At 39.5% G+C, this 18995-nt stretch overlaps 1 protein-coding gene across 1 annotated transcript in view; it reads right to left on the reverse strand.

The window, feature by feature from the left end:
- DNAJC13 (DnaJ heat shock protein family (Hsp40) member C13) overlaps window positions 1-5714 on the reverse strand; it is a 100094-nt gene extending 94380 nt beyond the window's left edge. Inside the window, exon 1 of the mRNA XM_084902114.1 lies at window positions 5462-5714. The gene's annotated coding sequence lies outside the window, so the exon portion shown is untranslated. The remainder of the gene's footprint in view (window positions 1-5461) is intronic.
- Window positions 5715-18995: the final 13281 nt, after the last annotated feature.

Genomic DNA, 18995 nt, shown 5'->3' on the forward strand with positions numbered 1-18995 from the left:
AACCAAACATTGTTCTCTATATTTAGTAAAAGACAAATAGTTTACATTGTTACAATTTCCCTTTAACTCACTACAAAGTAGCAATGTATAGGTTTCTAATTTGGCTCAGAAATAGCCCTGTAATTCCTATCTCTGCAACAGTGCTTCGCAGTTTACAGAACACTCCCAAATCTATCAGTTAACTTAAAAAAAAGTAAAATTCCACTTTAAAAATTAAACCCAGAAGCTCTAAGGTTGGAGGGGTGTGGGGCTTACCTAATCTGAGATTTGATAAACATCCAAAATACATTCTATATCTTGACTAGACGTTTGTGGGAGAGAGAAACACCATACACTAAAGGACTAAAGAATACAAGTCTGAAATCCATGTACAAGAATTTAAATTTTAATAGAATTAGAATAGAATTAGAATGTCTTCTACATTCATAACTTTATCAATCCTTCAATTATGTTCTGACAACTCTGCTAGACAAAAATAGCATTAAAATGATTATTTTAGATTGTTTCAGGGGTTTTGTTTTTAATCTGTTCATCAAAAGATCAAATTGTGAATACTGCTTAGGCAGTGTGATCTACTTGAGGACAACTTAGAGTGCTGGAACTATAAAATCCCACTGATTTTACTGTCTTAAGACATCACTCTTTTCAAAAGTAGTCCATAAAAGTACAAATAAAACTCAAATAGGTAGCCTGTTCAATAAAGTTAAGATTATCTTTAAAAAACTATTAACAAATTAGATGTTTACCTTTACTGAATGAACCCCACTTAAATTTACCTTTGCATAGATAACTGTCTTAAATTAGAAGAAATTATCACAACTATGTTGGCTTAAGTTACTTGGGACAAAAATATCCCCTAAATCTGATTCTCAAAGGAGTTCCTATGATTTTCATGACTAAGAGCTATGATTGGCATGTGCTGAGCATGTGAACACCGCTGAAGCAGAAAAATGGGCTGAAAACCAGATTAAAATTTTGAATTAAAGTAATGGTTGGGGCCCCATAAAAGACACTATTATTAAAAACACTACTACTATTTAGTTGATGGGTCTAGATACCCCTCAATGTAAAGACAATCTCAGATCAAAGAACTGTCCTCAATTAACTTTCAAATATCCAAATGGTCATTCACATAGGTTAAAAAAACACACACACAAAAACACCTATTTATAATTAACTATCCCACAAAGTATGTTTTTCCAGTTTAATATACATATGTTTTCCAGAAATGCACCTATCATGTAAATGAAGATATACTTTGAGTTCTCTTGGCTTTGTTTGTGTCTATATTTTGTCTTCGTTTTTAAATGGTATTTTTGTTCCAGTTTTTTTTTTTCTTTCAAAACTTTGAAGTTACCATTTAATGTTTCTTTGCTTAGTTTCTCTGCTGTAATGTTTATCTTTGCTCCTCTGTATATGTTTTTCTTTACTTTGGCTACCTTCGAGATTTCCTTTGTCCTTTGTTTATATCAAATTGAATATAGTATATTATGTGTGTTTTGCTTGTGTTTCGAGGGGCCAGATATTTATCATGCTTCATGTTCTCTAAGCTTCTTGGATCCTGTGGTCTGATGCCTGACATTAATTTTGGAAAATTCTGTATTTCCTTAGATACTTCAATATTTCTTCCCCTCTAGGATTCTAATTATGTACATATTAAAATGTGTGATATTACCCCCAAGCTCTTGGATTTTTTATTTTTTTTTAATTTGTGTGTGTGCATGTGTGTATGTGTTTCTGTTGGGTAATTTCTACTGACATCTAAAAGTTCATTGATTCTTCCCTTGGTTGTTCAAATCTACTGAGGAGCCTAAAAGTTTTCTACATCTCTTTATTGTGTAATGAAATTTTTAACGTTTTCTTTTGGTTATTTTTTATAGTTTCCATCTTTCAACTGAAATTACCCATCTGAACTTGCATGTTTTCCACTTTTCAGTTTATACCTTACATATTTAATTATAATCATTTTAAATTCACTTATCAGATAGCATCTATATTAAAGTATAATTCTGAAATTTATTCTTTCTCTTGGGAATGTTTTTGCTTTTTGCATGCCTTGTAATTTTTTGTTGAAAGCTGAAAATGTTGCATAAGGACAGCAGAGACTAAGGTAAATGATGTTTGTGATGGAAATGGGCACGCCTTTTCTTTGCTAGGTCTTTAGTGCAGGGTGTTAATCTGTTTAGGAGTCGGGCTGGGTTTATGATTGGTTGTTGCTGTGATTATCTTCAGTGTGCCAGAAGCTTCAAATACCTGCACAATAGCTTGTGGCTCCTGTGGAGGTTGGTTTACTAAAGCAATGTCTTATAATTTGTGCTGTGCCTCTTTGTATATCTTGTTCTGCTCCTAGTAGTATTCTGCATTTACTTGTTATTCAAAGCTTAACTTGGTGGCAGGGGATTGGGGGATACAGTCTCTGCTGTGCTATCATTAACAGTCTTATACATACTCGATGTACCTGGACCTCAAAGGTGTGATCCCCTGGCAGCAGTTTGGGGCTCAGTGTTCCTTCTCCAAAAGTGTCTTTCTCCTTTTTTGCTTCCCCAACTCAATGAATGCTCATTAACAGGGCAATCTCTTCCCTCAAAAGATTTAAGGATTTTGTGCCATAGAAGGGACAGAGAGGAAGAATCAAAGCAGAGTTTCTGCCCCTCCTGAAAGCTTTGCCGCTGTTCCTCTCCTCTATGTCAGCACAACAACAAATACTCCCCAGGGCCCTCCCCAATCTTTTCCAGGAGTACTTAGTGAGATTTGTGGGACAGAGATTGGAGGAAGACACACTGACCCTTCATCACTCCGTCAGCTATTCTAAAAGAAAAGTGAATGTGAATTCTGTCTACTCTTTCTGTCCTTAAATTGGGGGCTAGTGGTTTGTTCTGTGGCCTCAGCTCTTTAACAGATTTCAAAAAACAAGCCATGAATTTGAAGTCAGTGCAGTTTTTTTGTTTTAAAAGCTTCCTCTTGTCCCAGAGCCAAAGGCAGTGGTTATATTATTTCTAAACGATTTCAGGATAGTAAAAGAGGTGTTACAATTACTTGGAATAAAAAGGAGGTTTTTATTGGTTTTGATAAAATTGAGAAGCACTGACTTACAGGTTATCTTTCAAAACAAGTCCTCTTTAATTACTTCTAAACATTACAGTCAACATTTAGACCTAAAACTATTAGTAACAACCAAATTTTTACTGCAGTTTATCTGCATAGCCTTGCTTCTACTGGCATAACTCGGAGATAGCGCAGGTTTGGTTCCACACCAAGGCAATTGAGTATGCATTAAAGTATGTAGTAATCTTTTTGCTGATGGAGGAACTTGCCTTCTATTTGTAAAAAACTCAACACCTGTGAAGTGCAGTAAAGCGAAGTGCTGTCAAACAAGGTATGCCTGCCTGTATTTTACTCATCTTAAGTACCTCAATCAGGAAAACAAGTGAAAGTTATGTGCAATGGAAACCTCAAATTCACCCATGTAAGTAAACCTGGTTGAAGAATGGAGCCAAATTATTTAAAACTGATCCTTTTTATTTATACCATAATTTAGTATCTACAATACTGAGAACCAAGCTGCACTATTAACCTGTTAACAAATGTAATGGCACCAATATAGTCACCTAGGCAACCAGCTTTTACTTATTTATGGATAACATTAAATTCTTACAAATAACTCATGATTATCTTCAGTGATAATCCATAACTCCAAAACTTTTTCACAATATAAAAAAAAATCAATTTTTGGACTCTTTACTTATTACTACCACTTTAGAAAAAGAGGAATATCCATTGCCTCCCAGTGGAATACAAATGGTGGTACTTTCCATAAACTAGACTATAAAAGTTCTTTATATTTCTCTGAATAACCTTCTGACTCCCTCTTTCTTCCCTCAATATGTTCTACTTCCTATTTCCAAACTAGGAGTATAATGTAACATTATCTAAAAAAGGTCTTAATGTTCCATTACCATATTAAAAAAAAAACAACCCAGATGCACAAATTTGAGACATAGCCTCTTAAACATTGTTTCATTGTACATTTAAAGTGTTAATGAGGCTTTCTGTTATGTAAGTTATATCAAGCAATAAAGCACTTTGCAGAAACCAAAGATTAGTGAAATCAAGTCTTAGGATTCCAAACTTTTGACAGGTAGTTTCTAAATTTCTTTTTACTTTTTTTTAAAGGCAAGTCCTGTTTCATATTCTCCTAGACTCAAAGGATACAAGGTATATCCTACAAAACCTGACCCCACTGTGAGCAATTTCCTCAAACTCTGCAGACAGTACTTTCAAACCTAGAAATCTATCAGAGCCATCAAGAAAGAAAATACAGTAAGAAAGACAATCACTGGGGCAGGTCCTGAAAAACTATTCTGAAACTTTACTTTTTCCCCCCCCAAAGACACCACTCTCCAAGAGGCTCAACAGAACCCTATAAAGCCCTTCGCAGGGTAGAGGCAACAGCACCTGGTAGGGCCCTCCTTTTTGAGAGGATTCAGGGCAGGGTCAAAGGGAAAAACAGAGGGAGCAAAGCATGGTTTCAGGAGACACCGCCACATCAGGGGTACATTTTTTTTTTTTTTAACTTTTCTTCTCCCCCTAAGCAACTGATAAAGGAAACAATCTCCAGACATGAGTGGCTCACTGAACACCCTAAAAACAAGGAGACAATTTAAGGAAACGCACTCTCCTTAAGGGTACTTAAAGCAACCACATCTGTGTTTTAACAGCCACTTCACCGAGCTACTTCACCCACTCCAAAGGCCGCATTCGGAGGCAAAAATCACAGCAGCGAAGGAAAGGCCAGGGTGGATAAGCTACTCTGCAGAAAGGGGGGGAAAAAGCCTTGGGGAGAAACTTGATTTTGGAAAAGGAGGAGACTAGAGAAGAAACGAAGTGGGCGCCCTCCCATTTCCTACCAAAACGAAACAAAACTAAACAAAGAAAGACAAAGTATATGCGGGACGGGGGTGGGGTGGGGAGTGTTGGGGGGGGGGGGGGAGGAGAGAGGAGGGTCGGTGGGCCTAGGAAACAGGAGTTGCCAGCATCTGTCAGGCACAGCACTCAGACTGGGCAGGAGGCTGGCAGGGAACCCCGAGGGCGGAGCCCAGAGGGGATAAGGGATGCGTGGGGTTCAAGATGTGCAGAGAGGCCGAGCTGGAGAGACAACCAGAAAACAAAGCAAAAAAATAAAATAAAATAAAATAAAAAACAAAAGGCGGGGTAGGGCTGACCAAGGGAGCGCCCGGAACGAATGGCCCGGGGCGAATGTCAGTGGGATCCGGGGGTGTCGAGGGTCCCATGGAGACAGCAGATCCGCAGCTTGGCGGGGGAGGGTCATTGCTTTCCTGAGCAGCCGGAGGCTGCGGCGGCCAAGACACATGCCTCCTTAGCCTCTCCTCCACCCAACCCCCGCGGCGTGGGGAGAAGGTAAACGAGAGCCCCAGAGTCCGGTGCCCACAGAGTGGTTTACCTTGCGGGAGGCTGGAGAGGCTCCAGCCCGAGCTCCTCCCGCCACCGGCTGCGCGTCCAGAGTGGGCTGAGACGACCTCCGGCCTCCTCCCCCTGGCCACTTCCCCTTTCCCCGCGCTGGGGCTCTGCGGCTCCGCGGCCGCGGGTTCCTGGTGCCGCGGCGGCGCTGCCTCCCCGCCCCCTCCGCCTCCTCCCTCTGCCTCTCAGAGGCTCAATCTGGAGGCCGCCATCTTCGCCCAGGCTGGGAGCGACCGCGCTCTACTGCGCCTGCGTCTCCTTCCCCGGTTATCACGGGACCCGGTCAGCTGACCCCAACTTTTCCGCCTCCTGCCCCGCCCCCTCTCGTGCATTTTCCCCGCCCTCCTAGTCCCCGGGCGTCCTCTTTCCCCGAAAAGTCTGGTTCTGCCGTCCCGCCCACCCACCCGGCCCCGCCCTCAGGCACACATGCTATGGAGGGAGAGCCCGGATGTGGGTTCCGGAGTCCACGCCGCGCGAGAAGGGACCCGCCCCGCGGCGCGTGCTGGGAAGGACTCTCCCCTGCTCGCGCGCACGCACGCACGCACGCGAGAATGGCCACGCCCCTCTGCATGTGGCTGTGATGCTAGAGGGCTATTGCTGAACCAGCCCAGGATGTTGCACTCCTTAATTCTCTGACGCCCTGTTTTTGTTTTTGTTTTGTTTTTTCTTTTTTAAAATAAATTTTATTGATTTTTCACAGCGAGGAAGGGAGAGGGATAGAAAGCCAGAAACATCCATGAGAGAGAAACATCGACCAGCTGCCTCCTGCACACCCCCACCAGGGATGTACCCATAACCAATGTACATGCCCCTGACCGGAATGGAACCTGGGACCCTTCAGTCCGCAGACGACGCTCTATCCACTGAGCCAAACCGGTTTCAGCTGACCCTCTGTGTTCAAGCATTTCTGCAGCATGGACCTTGACTTCAAATGCCACGGATTATATCCAGGAGGTAGTCTGAAGCCGAAGCCTACTACTCACCTGTCTGGCCGGATTGCAAGCCAGCAGGTTCTCTAAGGTTCATAGTGAACCTTAGAGAACCTTAGAGAAGAATTTAAACGTTGGTTGATCTGGGCAGTCACCAAACCAAAGCTTGGGAGATGTTTTTTGGCCTTTTATTGGCGTCAGGGCCAGAAAGATATACCGATAGCTCCATTTAATTGTGTGCGGGTGACGTGTCAAGAGCTTACTTAATCTTCAACTCTGTCATATCATAGTTATCCTAGTTTTTTTTGCAGGTAAAATGATGTACCACCCCACGGTAGTGGGCTTGGTGTTTGAAACCAAGCAGTCTGACTCCAGAGTCTGAGTGCTCTTGATTCCATCTCCCTGAGCCTATGGGAGCGAGGGGGAGAAGGAGGGAGAGACCGAAATAATAGGATGTCGTGTGTTAACCTGTGGGTAAAGGTTTAATTAAAGAAGTTCAGTCTCCACTCTCAGACCTGAACTCTAAAGACAATAATTAGAAAAAAAAAAAAAAAAAAAAAAGATGATTCTGCTGCAGACTTCAAAATATGTTCATACAGAATGGCTTGCATGGATACATTATTTTATGAGGGCAAAGGTCTCTGATAGCAGTTTAATACTCTGCAGACCAATCCCGAAGTTGTGATTTCTTTGGAATCCCTTTCAGTGGTTGGCTCGTATTTCAGAGATGGCGATTGCAGGATGAAAAGTGTAGACAGTAGTTCTTACAGACTTTCCTTCTTGGCTTTATTGACTCTTGCCCTGCCTTGGGGTAGTAAAACTCTGCATTTACATTAGACTTTCCTGTACTGCAGCCCTAAGATAAGGTGCATCTAAGGGGTGGTACTAGGAATAGCTGGGTGTGGGAAGACAAAACCAGAAGTAGAGCAGAAAGAAAGAAGGAAAAAGAAACAGGATGGCTAAATTAAGAGGTCTTCTTGGCTTATCTCATGGAAACAGACGCCTGTGTTTATCCTACAGGTTGCAAACCATTCCAATAATCTCAGAAGTAGATGTGAGGTGTATTATTTCTATGTTATAGATGAAGCAGACCCAGAGTGTGCAAAAGACTTGCCCAAGACCACCCAACTCCTAACGGTTGAGAAGAGATTTAGTCACAGGACTTGAAACATCAAGGCCGGTGAATTATTAAACCTCCACACTGCCTCCCTGTTCAATACTGGGCACAGATAAAATTGACCATGGGAGTTGGGAGAAGCCTTAGGCATCATGAATGGCCTCTCCCTGCCCATCTCCTGTAGTAGGAAATTCCCTGCCAACCCAGACATTTTTTTTCCATTTTGCAGTTTTAGAAACCACTCTCTTTGTATTCAGTTTGCCCTCTTTTTCATGAATAGTTTTTTTGTTTGCTTTTTCTTCTATGTGACATCCCTTTAAGTATTTGCCAATACAGCTAATTATCCTATCTCTTTCCCTCTCCTCTGCTTATCCTTCCCACTACCCAGCCACATCTCATCTCCAAAAGCCCCAAAGCCATATTCCTAGTGCTTTCAACTGTAGCTTACAGGATGTGGTTTCAAGCCTTTTCCCAAAGCCCCTGGTTGCCATTAATTAGATTTGCACAAGTTTGTAGTGCCCTTCTTAAAACAGTAACATTAAACAAGAGACAGGAAGGATAGGAGGACTTGTCTCTTTCCCGATTCTGTTAAATCAGTCCCATGTCCCCCTTGCTATCCCTCTTTGCACCATAGTTTCCTCATCTATAAATTAGCTACCCTGTTTTCCCCGAAAATAAGACAGTGTCTTACATTAATTTTTGCTCCCAAAGATGCGCTAGGTCTTATTTTCAGGGGATGTCTTGTTTCTCCATGAAGAAGAATACGGTACACATTTATTGTTAAATGAAAAAAAGGAAATTTATTACCTGTATATGGTATGGTAGTACGGTAGTTGTCAACACAAACCAGACAAACTGTGAATCCTACAGTATCAAGAATTTACTCATTTATTCCATGACAATCATGTCATCATCTTCTGGAACATTATCATAACAATCCAATTCCTGGTAAATTTCTTGTGACTCCATTTCTTTTAGAATCAGTGGACCAAATCTCTCATGTTTAGCCTAGGGAGGGCCTTATTTTCAGGGGATGCCTTATATTTCATTCAGAAGGAAACCTGTAAGTAGGTCTTATTTTCGGAGGATGTCTTATTTTCGGGGAAACACGGTATTTATATTTCCCTTAAGAGACAATAATGAGAAATAAATAATATAATTTATTGGAGCACCTGCCTACTAAGCACTCAATAACTTGCTTTTTTTTTTTTTTTTTTTTTTTTTTTGCTATAGTTAATCTCAGGGTCTCCAGCGGGTTTTTATAATCCTTGTGCTTGAGTTTCCTTGGACTAACAACCATGATAAAGTAAACAGAGAGATTTGGATTAACCAGTAACAACATCTGAATTGGAAAATCCTTTAGTCTATCTGTTGTTACCAAAAAGCAGGAAGTTCAGTGTTCATTCTTGACAACCATATCTGAAATACTCATGAAAAATTGTAATATAGTTCATGCCCAAAGGTGTCATTTTTTAAAATACATTTTTAATGATTTCAGATAGTAAAGGAGAGGAAGAGAGAGATAGAAACATCAATGATGAGAGAGAATCATTGATTGGTTGCCTCTTGCATGTCCCTTACTGGGGATAGAGCCAGCAACCCCTGCATATGTCCTGACCTGGAATTGATCCATGTCCTCCTGCTTCACAGGTCGATGCTCAACCATTGAGCCACACCAGCTGGGCAAAAGGTGTCATTTTTATTTCTACATATGATAAATGGATAGTTCAAGATTATCTACAAACTAGAGGCCCAGTGCACGAAATTCATGCACACAGGAGGGGTCCCTCAGCCTGGCCTGTACCCTCCAATCTGGGACCCCTCGAACATTCCTCTAACAGTCCAGGTCTGCTGGTTCCTAACCACTTGCCTGCCTGCCTGTCTGCCTGATCGTCCCTAACCACCTCTGTCTGGTGGCCTGATGCCTCTAACTGCTCCCCTGCCAGCCTTATCGCCCCTGACTGCTCCCCCCTGCACACCCCTAACTTCCTCTGCCTCGGCCCCACCACCATGGCTTTGTCAAGAAGGACATCCAGGAGATTTCTGGGAGATATCCGGTCTAATTAGCATATTACCCCTTTATTATAATAGTATAGATATTAAAATGAAGTAGTTTTTTTTGTTTTTTTTTTGTTTTTTTTTTTTTTAAATCAATCTTTATTGTTCATATTATTACAAAGGTTCCTCATTTCTTCCCCCCTCCACCAGGTTCCCACCCCACCCTCTGCCCCCTCCCCATCCCCCATTGTCCTCATCCATAGGTGCACAGTTTATGTTCAGTCTCTTCCTCCCTCCCTTTCCCCGATAGTAAATCCCTTTTCAGATAGTAAATCTGTTACTTAGCATTTTCTCATATCAATAATACCTCCACATGCCCAATGAAAATGAAGTAGTTTTTATTCCTAAATTAAAATCTGTCAGCAAACAAATTCGTTATTAGTGTAGACTGTAAATGGGAGATGGTGACATAATCATGAAACGACATATGTCAAGTCTGACGTAACTGGAAGATTGCCTGTATTTAAAAATAATATATCATGAATAAGCTCAGGTTTTGCAAAATGTTCCTGATAAATAATATAGTAAGAAATTAAAATAAATTATAGCTCCATGGTGCCTTAGTCCTGAAACAAGCAACATGCGGTAAATCATTATTTATTACCTTCCAAAAGAAAGTATTAAGTTTTTCTAAACTACCTCAAATAGCCAAGGAAAATTCTAGTTAATCCAAAATTCTGGTTAATTTCAGACCAGTTTTCAAAGAAATATCATGTCATATATCATCCTGTCTTATATCTATCATTTATTGAGAAATTATTTTGTGTAATATAACTTTGTGTATGAACTTCAGTGTATTGTCTCATTTAATTTTCATCATAACCCTTAAAGGAGCACACTGTTATTATCCCATTTTAGAGGTCAGGAACCCAAGGCTTTTGAGAAAGTATTCATCTCATAGTGTCTTATTACTATTATAGTAATCCACAGAACCATTCAAACTAGGTCTCTTGGATTTCAAAGTCCCTGGTCTTTACCCACAAGCTCTAATAGCCATGATTTTATCTTTCCTTGATTATTCTGGAGTCACTTCTGGTTATACTTCTACTAAAAATGTATATTGAGATTTTTAAATGAAGGAAAAACAAATAATTTTACTTTGTTTTCAGTGCATTTTCATGAAATAACATGGAAGGGCCTACAATTTGCTTTTTTTTTCTTATCAACATCAATTTAATAATACTGATTATCTTTTCATTAAAATTTGACCTCAAGATAAAGTATCTCCACCAAAAATACCATGTATCTGTAATTTTAAGTAACAGAAATATGACAGCCTCATCTGCAGCCTCCCTCATTTCCAGCCCATTTGGGGCCTAAATCATGAGTAACAGAAATGGAAAGAAAATAGCCTGTTTCTATGAAATCAAATAAATCACAAGGGGGAAGTGAAACTGCAAAATAATACGAAGTCAACTGAAATTAAACTGCATAGGGTGGGGAGTACAAATGTCTTATATCGATTGGTTGCCTCCCTTATTCAACTAGGGGGAGGGGGAAATAAAACCTGTATCCCAAGGCACAGTTTTCTCACTGGCTCTCTCTTTCTTTCACTCTTCAGCTTTAATTTTTTCTTTTTGCTTCACTTTTTATCATTCCCTCAACTTTACTCAAGGAATCTTTTCTATAAAAGATGACCAAAAGGCATTGACCCATCAACAGGATTAAGGAGGTCTCATACATAGTCCATTCATTACTCACCCAACATTTATCACAAAAGCATCCTAATTAATGTTTTCTTTTGTCAGAGTCTTGTTGCCTTGAGTGGCATTTTGATTATCCAATTTCAGACTGTTAGAGTGGTTTTTGTTGAAAAAGGCAACCGACCATTCCTTGCTGCTGTCCCTTTGTGACTATGATCTCGATTATCTCTCCCACTGCAGGTTTCCTGGAAGATGGCAAACCCAGTGCCACAAACTGGACAGGATGGGTGTGACTTGAAAGTCCCAAAGGAAGTTTGATTCCCTCCAGCTCAGAATGCTTTCACGGTTAGTATGAATCACCACTGTTAACTCATAGTCCTGGGGGTTTACTCAAGCTTCTAGCAGCTTGGACTGTGAGAGCTGAACTTCAGTTCTGCCTTTTTAAGGGGCCACAGTGAACCATGTACCATACCCAGACCCTAACATGCCTCTGGATTGAGGGCTGCTTATCTAATTTAAAACCTTGACTATACTTATTAGACAGAGTCATCACATTCTTAAGAACCAACAAGTCAAAATTTTCAAAGAGGTTATGAAGGATGTATGGAGAATGGCCAAATGCATTCTTTGCAATGGGAAGATGGGGATTTTATAAAGCATCAATTTATATGCTAACAAGTGAAATAACTGCAAAACATGAAGTAGGAAGCTAATAAATAATTCCATTCGTGCCTCCCTGAGGAGCTGATTTGACACGGGCCCAAATAGCCTTCAAAGTGCCAATTCAGTTTCTATACCTTTCTGATTTCTCTTACTCCTCTTTCCTCTTTGTGACTGTGCAAGGCTCCAACAGAAACTGTCTAGGATCATTAAAGCAAGCTGTTGCAGAAGCTGGACTGTTGATTCAGCATTTGGCAGAAGAATAGAAGGCTGTTCAGTGAAAGCCTTGATTTCATTTTTGTTAGGCCAGCAAACAATAGCTGCACACAGACTTTGCCGATAGAAAGAACAAAGAAAACAAACCAATACCTTTTGCTGACATATCTATTGCTAGTGCAAAAAAAAAGGGGGGGGGGGGGGAGAAGAGGTAAGGGGGAGGTGTTTTCTCCCTTTTCCACCTTTTTCAGGCATCACGAGGTTTTAAGTAGCCAGGCCAAAAACATGGCTCATCTCTCTGAGTAAAGGCTTAACAGCAGAATTTATAAAAGTCAGTAGATACAATAAATGTCTTTATCCCAGCTCTTCACTTTTGACTCTGTTCTGCTCAATACAACTCTCTTCATGAGCCACACTATTTAGAGAGGGAAGATGTTTATGTCTTGGGACCTTCCTGCTGCCGTAAGCAGTGTTCTGGCTCATGGTTCAGAGCTGACTGTGCTGAGAAAGGCCTTCGGTGAGCAGTCCCAGTGCCCTCTCACAACAGTCTACCATTTTCTTGCTTATGTTTTGCTAAAATATCAATGCTGCATATTTCACAAGTCTAGGTTTTACAGGAGAGGGAGTCTGAGTCCAAAAACAAAGGGCAAAACCTCCAATACTCTAGGCAAGAAGTTTGCCTAGAAAATAGGGTGGTTGCTAATTTGTTCTCTTTGGGTAAAATGTTTTGATAATCTCCCATAAGAAACATACCAGCATTAGGATATTTCATAATTTTCAGAATTAAGCCTGTTCTGAACCAGCCATGTCCTTATTGAAAAGTAGAGGGCTATGAGCCTTAGCCAGTTTGGCTCAGTGGTTGGAGCATTGGCCTGAGAACTGAAGGGTCCAGGGTTTGATTCCTGTCAAGGCACCTACCTTGGTTGCAGGCTCGATCCCCAGCACCAGTCCGGGCGCATGTGGAAGGCAACCTATGGTTGTGTCTCTCTCACATCAGTATTTTTCTCTCTCTCCCCCTCCCTTCCACTCTAAAAATTCATGGAAAAAATATCCTTGAGTAAGGATTAATAATAATAATTAAAAAAAGAGAATAGAGGGGCTATGAAACAATTTGGCTTGGAGATAGAGATAGAGATAGAGATAGAAATAGAGATAGAGATTGTTGGTTGTCAGGGGGAGTTATAATTGTTTGTCATCTTTTTCTGTTTTTTTAGACACTCCTTATTTTCTCGTGCCTGGGACCTCTCTTAGGAATTTCTGCTGCAATTTTCCCTCAACTGGAGTTTTCTCTATACTTACTGTAGAAAGGGAACTAGCTTTCCTAAAAAATGCATGAGATCCAAATAGAAAAGGGATTTTTTCTTGTTATACAAATACCAGGCATGTAAACGGTAATATCACCTGTTTTGAGATTGTAAGACCTTGTCTGCCTTAAGTATTTTAGAATCATAGAATGCATTTCATTTTCCTTTGAGATGCTAACACATTTCACAAATGTTCTCCTCCCAGGGCTCAGTAAAGCTGTCTGAGGTAGGGTGGGGCAGGCATATCAAATGCCGTGTTCAGTATGGCCAAGAAATTTATCCTGGCAGGGGTCCTGCTGATTTAAGATAAGAACTTTGATGATAAAAATGGTACTTACTGGCTGTCCGTTGTCCTTGATGAGTGAAACACAGTCACCATCCCCACTTCAGAGAGGGAGAGAGTGAGACAAGTAACTTAGTCTCCCTGTGCCTCAGTTCCCTCATGTTAAAATGAACAAAAGTATTATGTACTTCATAGAGTTATGGTGAGGATTTCTGTGCACTTCTATGAAAAAGTACCTGGGACATAGCAATAGCTCAGCAAATGCTGCTGCAAATATTAGTACTAATATTGGAGTTATAATTTGTTCCATTGAAGTGCCAGAAAGGCTAAATTCAGACCCCTAACCAATAACACTTAAGACTGATAGCACTTAAAATTTTCTTTGTGTTTTTTTAATCCCAGCTACTCTTTGATGTTACAAGAATGAGAATTAGAAAGCATCAACTGTTCCATTAGTCAGAACATCTTACATGCATATATAACATATATGCATGTTAATGGATATATTTGTATATGGGTGTATATGGATATAAGTTTTAAGTAGCCAGACCAAAAACATATATATACATATAAGTATACATACATACACACATGCATATATCTATATACACCTATATACATATATATACATGTTTCTATATATATAGTTGATTTTTACATAAGTGGTAGTAAACTATAGTTTCCTAGTTCAATATCTTACATTCTTTATTCACAATATAGCTTTGAAATTGGTCTGTATAATTTGCCTCATTCTTGTGAAGGCTGAAAATTATTTCATTGTATAGATAACATGTACTTAGACTTTTCTCCTGTTAAAAGATATTTAGGTAGACATCTAGGTTCTTTCCAATCTTTTACTTTTACAAACAAAGCAGGAATTAACATCCTTGGATACAGGTCATTTCAAATAATGTGCAAGAATATTTCTTGACTTTTTTTTATTATTCAATTTGCTATAGTTGTTTCTTATTCTGCAGTAAATTGTAGTCTTCCTTATTGTTTAGAGTATTTCTACAGTTGTATTTTGTAATATGCATATACAGGATGTCTAATATGTGTAATTTATTAGTCTACATTCTATATGCCAAGCACGTAACAAAAATAAAGTACATAAACACGTGTGTAATGTCTGGAAAGATTTCCTGTGAATAGCTACCCCCAATCCTGGTGTTGATGTCTTCACGTTTCAATCTTATTTGAAATTTCTTATCCTTTTAATGGCAATAGCCTCTAGTCATGTTGTATCCCAAATCTTCAGGCTCTCTTGGAGTTGGACTTGGCTATCTCACTTGATCATTTCCCATTCCTTTTATTTTATAGTTTTTTTTATCTCCAGAAATGAGATGGGGTTTGTTTGTTTTTTCTTTCTCCTTTTAACTCTCTCCAAAAGCAAGAAAGTACTTCAAAAACATTTTAAAGATCAAAGAATTTCCAACAGCATAAGAGAATCCTGAGGAATTCAATATAATCACTGTTGAAAACACAAATTTAAAGTCGCATAGGAAAAAAGATTATATTCAGTTGCATTGAAAAAGAGCATGATATGGGTTGAGAAGTCTCAAATTTAATGGAGGACAGTAAATTCATGATGGACATTGCTTAGGTTCAATTGTATACCTTTCCAGGAAAGAATCCTACACAATATCAGCAGCTGATGCTTATTGAGTACTTATTTTTTTTTCCAGGCACTGCTCTGAAAACACTGTTCCTACTCCAGTCTCAGGCAACTTCTGATTTGCTTTCTGTCTCTATGGATTTGTTCTTTCTAACATTCCATTTAAATGGAATCATTTAATATTCAGTCTTTTGAGTCTGACAAGTGATGAAACCTCTTTATGCTTCTGCTTCCTCATCTAAAAAACATGGCTAGTGATAATATCTTTCATGTTTGATTGAAATTATAAGTCAGTTAATATTCACGAAATACTTAGAACAGTATATGGCATTTAAAAAGTACTATGAAAGAGTTTTCTATTCTTCTTCCAGGATTGTAGCAATATATTACTTAATGTTACTGGAATCTACAAATCCCAATAGGGAAGGAAGCATGTATCTCACATCAAATAAATATCATATTCATTTATGCATTCATTCATAAAATATTATTGAAAATCTACTAAGTTTAAGGTATGATTTTATGTTCTGCACATTTTGAGGAACTAACTCATAATCTTGAAAGACACATTTAAAAGTGCATGATATTAGTCAGCAAATCAGATGATGGTCCCCGGATCAGCATGGGATGGATAGAAAAGATAAACATCAATACTACATTAAAGAAAAGGTTAGTTTTAACCCAAAACAGAACAGAAAATACATATAATACCCCACCACCACCATCAGTTAAAATTTCTAACCTTGTCTTAACTTCTTTCCCAATTATAATATTACTTTCCAGGCGACCACAGTGGGTTAGTGTATATTCTGCTTTGGTTTTGTTGATTGCGCTTATTTAAAAGAAGGGTATGCAGCCCAATAAAAGATATTATATCCTTTATTCAACTGATTTTGCTCTACCCATTTTATTTCCACTAACTACTTTGCTTGAAAATCTTGGTGAATGGGAGGAAATTTTGCCTTTATGGATCAAAAGCTTCCTCAAGATTTGGATTGTAGGATTTCTCCCCCCCCCCCCCCCCCGCCCCCATTTCTACCTATCCCTCTGATCCAGGTACCATTATCTATTCTCCTGATTAATATAATTCATTCTTAAATATGGCTCTTAGAACAATGAGTTAGTTCCTTGAAGTGTTCAGCATAATGTCTTAAGCCTATTATATCAATATTTTCAACAAATTTGATGAATGTGCAGATGAATGAAGTGACACTTGTTTGATATGGGATACATACTATCCTATATACTTTTCTCTCATTTTACTTTTAATCAATGGACATCATACTTGAACTGAGTTTCTTGTAGATGGCATGAAGTTGGATTATATTTTCTTATCCATTCTGAGAGTTCTTGTTTTTAAATGAGCATGTTCAGATAATATATATTAAGGATAGTATTTATATATTTGAGTTTAAATTGGTGGTATTCAGAATTCTGATGTTCTTTCCCAATCTGCCTATTGTTATTTACTTTTCAGACTAAAAAGTATTCTGTTTCCCCATGCATTCTGTCCAGGTGTCATGATTATATTCAATAGGAGAGAAGGTGTGGAGTGTGCTTATACCATCTTTCCTATAACTGGAATTCTGGAAATAATTACTTCCAGAGTTCCTCTGAACCTGGGGTTCAGATTCCAAGTTTCTGACAGTCACATTAATGTTCCTATTAGACCTCAGAATATCAAATTTGCTGTTAAGCCAACATATTTATATAAATACTAGAGGCCTGATGCATGAATTTTTGCATAGGTGGGGTCCGGCCAGCCCACCCCAATCAGAATGATCAGGCCAGCAACTATGGAGAGGGGCCCCAGGCGGTTGGTTGGCCCCTGCCCCCTGGTTGAACTCCTGAACTCCCTGTCAAGGGGACAATTTGCATATTAGCTCTTTATTATGTAGGCTTTTCCTTCAGCAATTACAACAACAAAAAATACCCTTGAGGACTCCCAGGACAGGCAGCTCATAAAGTTCTTCCCAGCTCAGTGCTGTCAACTCAGAAGTCCCTGTAGTTCAGGGATGCTTGAGGTGAGCATTCATAATGCAGACCAAACTAAACAGAATCTCTAGGCTGGCAGGTGACTGATGTCACAAAATAATTGCATGTATTAAATTTTTAAACCAATATTATGTATCAAGTCCTGTTCTAAGTATAGAGAATGTAGCAGTGAACAAGGAAATGGCCCTTACCTTTGGCAGGAGGCAAGGTGGGGTGTGGTGGAGGAGGACAATAGACACCTTGAAAAATAAATGAATCAAATAGTTTCAGTTACAGACAAGTGCTGTAAAGAAATAAAAATAGGATAGGGTGGAGGGAGGGCAGAAAGGCTCTCTAGGAAGTGACATTTAAGTTAAGATCTGAATGCCGGAACCTGGGGAAGATATGGGGGACAACAGTTTCCAGGAAAAGAGAAATGAAATTGCAAAGTCTTGGTCTACCTTTTTTCTACCTTCTCCTCTGCATTTGTGACCACAGATTTTAAATTTGGACGAGGAAAAGTTGTGTTTCCCCCCCAGGCAACAGCTGGAGGCCTTAATGAACCTCAGACTGTATATAGGTAATAAGCAACACCAGTGTTTGACTGATATAACCCACTTCCTCAGCAACATTTTTCTTTAGATCAATGAAAGCTCAAGTCCTGGCCCAATGTTAAAGAAATAGCGATAGTGCATTTTAGCTAGATATGAGGTTTAGAACAAAGGAGGCAAATCTTTGGATTATGGATAAAAGAATCCAGATTTGCTATTTCTCTCATTCGTAGGAAATATTAAAATATAATTTGTATTTTGAATCGTATTTTTCAATTATGAAAGCAAGCATGCAAAGACCATTTATGGACAGTAGGTGTCAGCCTATAACTACAAACTAGTGGTTGAGTCTTCCAACAACCTCACAAGTATTTGAAAAAGAAGGGGAGGAGGAAGGAGGCAGGGCTGGCAGGGCCTCTGTACCCTGGAGAAACAGAGCAGATGCTGAGGTAATGCAGGACTTACAGCACAGACATGAAGGGAAAAGTTTTAAAAAGTTAAGGTCGCTCAAACACTCACTCCAGCCAAGGGTAAAGTCCCTTCAGTTTTTTGTATGTCCCTTGCTGACATACCACTTCCTGCCCACAAACACCACTGGGCACCTGATGCTATAACCCACCCTTATACAGAACCTCAAATCAGCCCCTCCCATTCAAGTGAGAACATCTTCTTCCAGTAATGGTTATGTGCCTCCTATGAGACTAACTTCCACAGATGACAACTATAAACTCTGGGCAAAATACTTCTAATTGAAGATACTTGGAAGGGATCAAAAGCAGGCAGGTACTAGAGGGGAATCAACAGTTGGACAAAATAAATTTTATTTTTTCTGGCTCTTGGCCTGTAGTCATGTTCAAGGTTGTGTCATGAAACAACAGAGAATGGGGGTGGAATAGCTAATGTTTATGTGTGTGTGTGTTTTGCGGGGGGGAGGGGGATCCATAGTTTTACTAGTTTGAAGTACTAAGGACAGAGTTTGAAGGCATATACAGCCTCTAAAAGTGAGAAGAAAATCCCCCAAAATTGAAAGCCAAAAAGGGAAAACTATATACAAACTCTGTGGCTGACCCCCACAATTTGAACTAACCATACACAGGGAAGACTTCAAGCAGTCTCATTTAGATTAAAAGAACTGAACTGAGATTTGAGCTGCTGCCCTCTGCAGGG

The sequence above is a fragment of the Pipistrellus hanaki genome, assembly GCF_964339955.1.
Source record: "Pipistrellus hanaki genome assembly, chromosome: 13".
NCBI classification, from domain to species: Eukaryota; Metazoa; Chordata; class Mammalia; order Chiroptera; family Vespertilionidae; genus Pipistrellus; species Pipistrellus hanaki.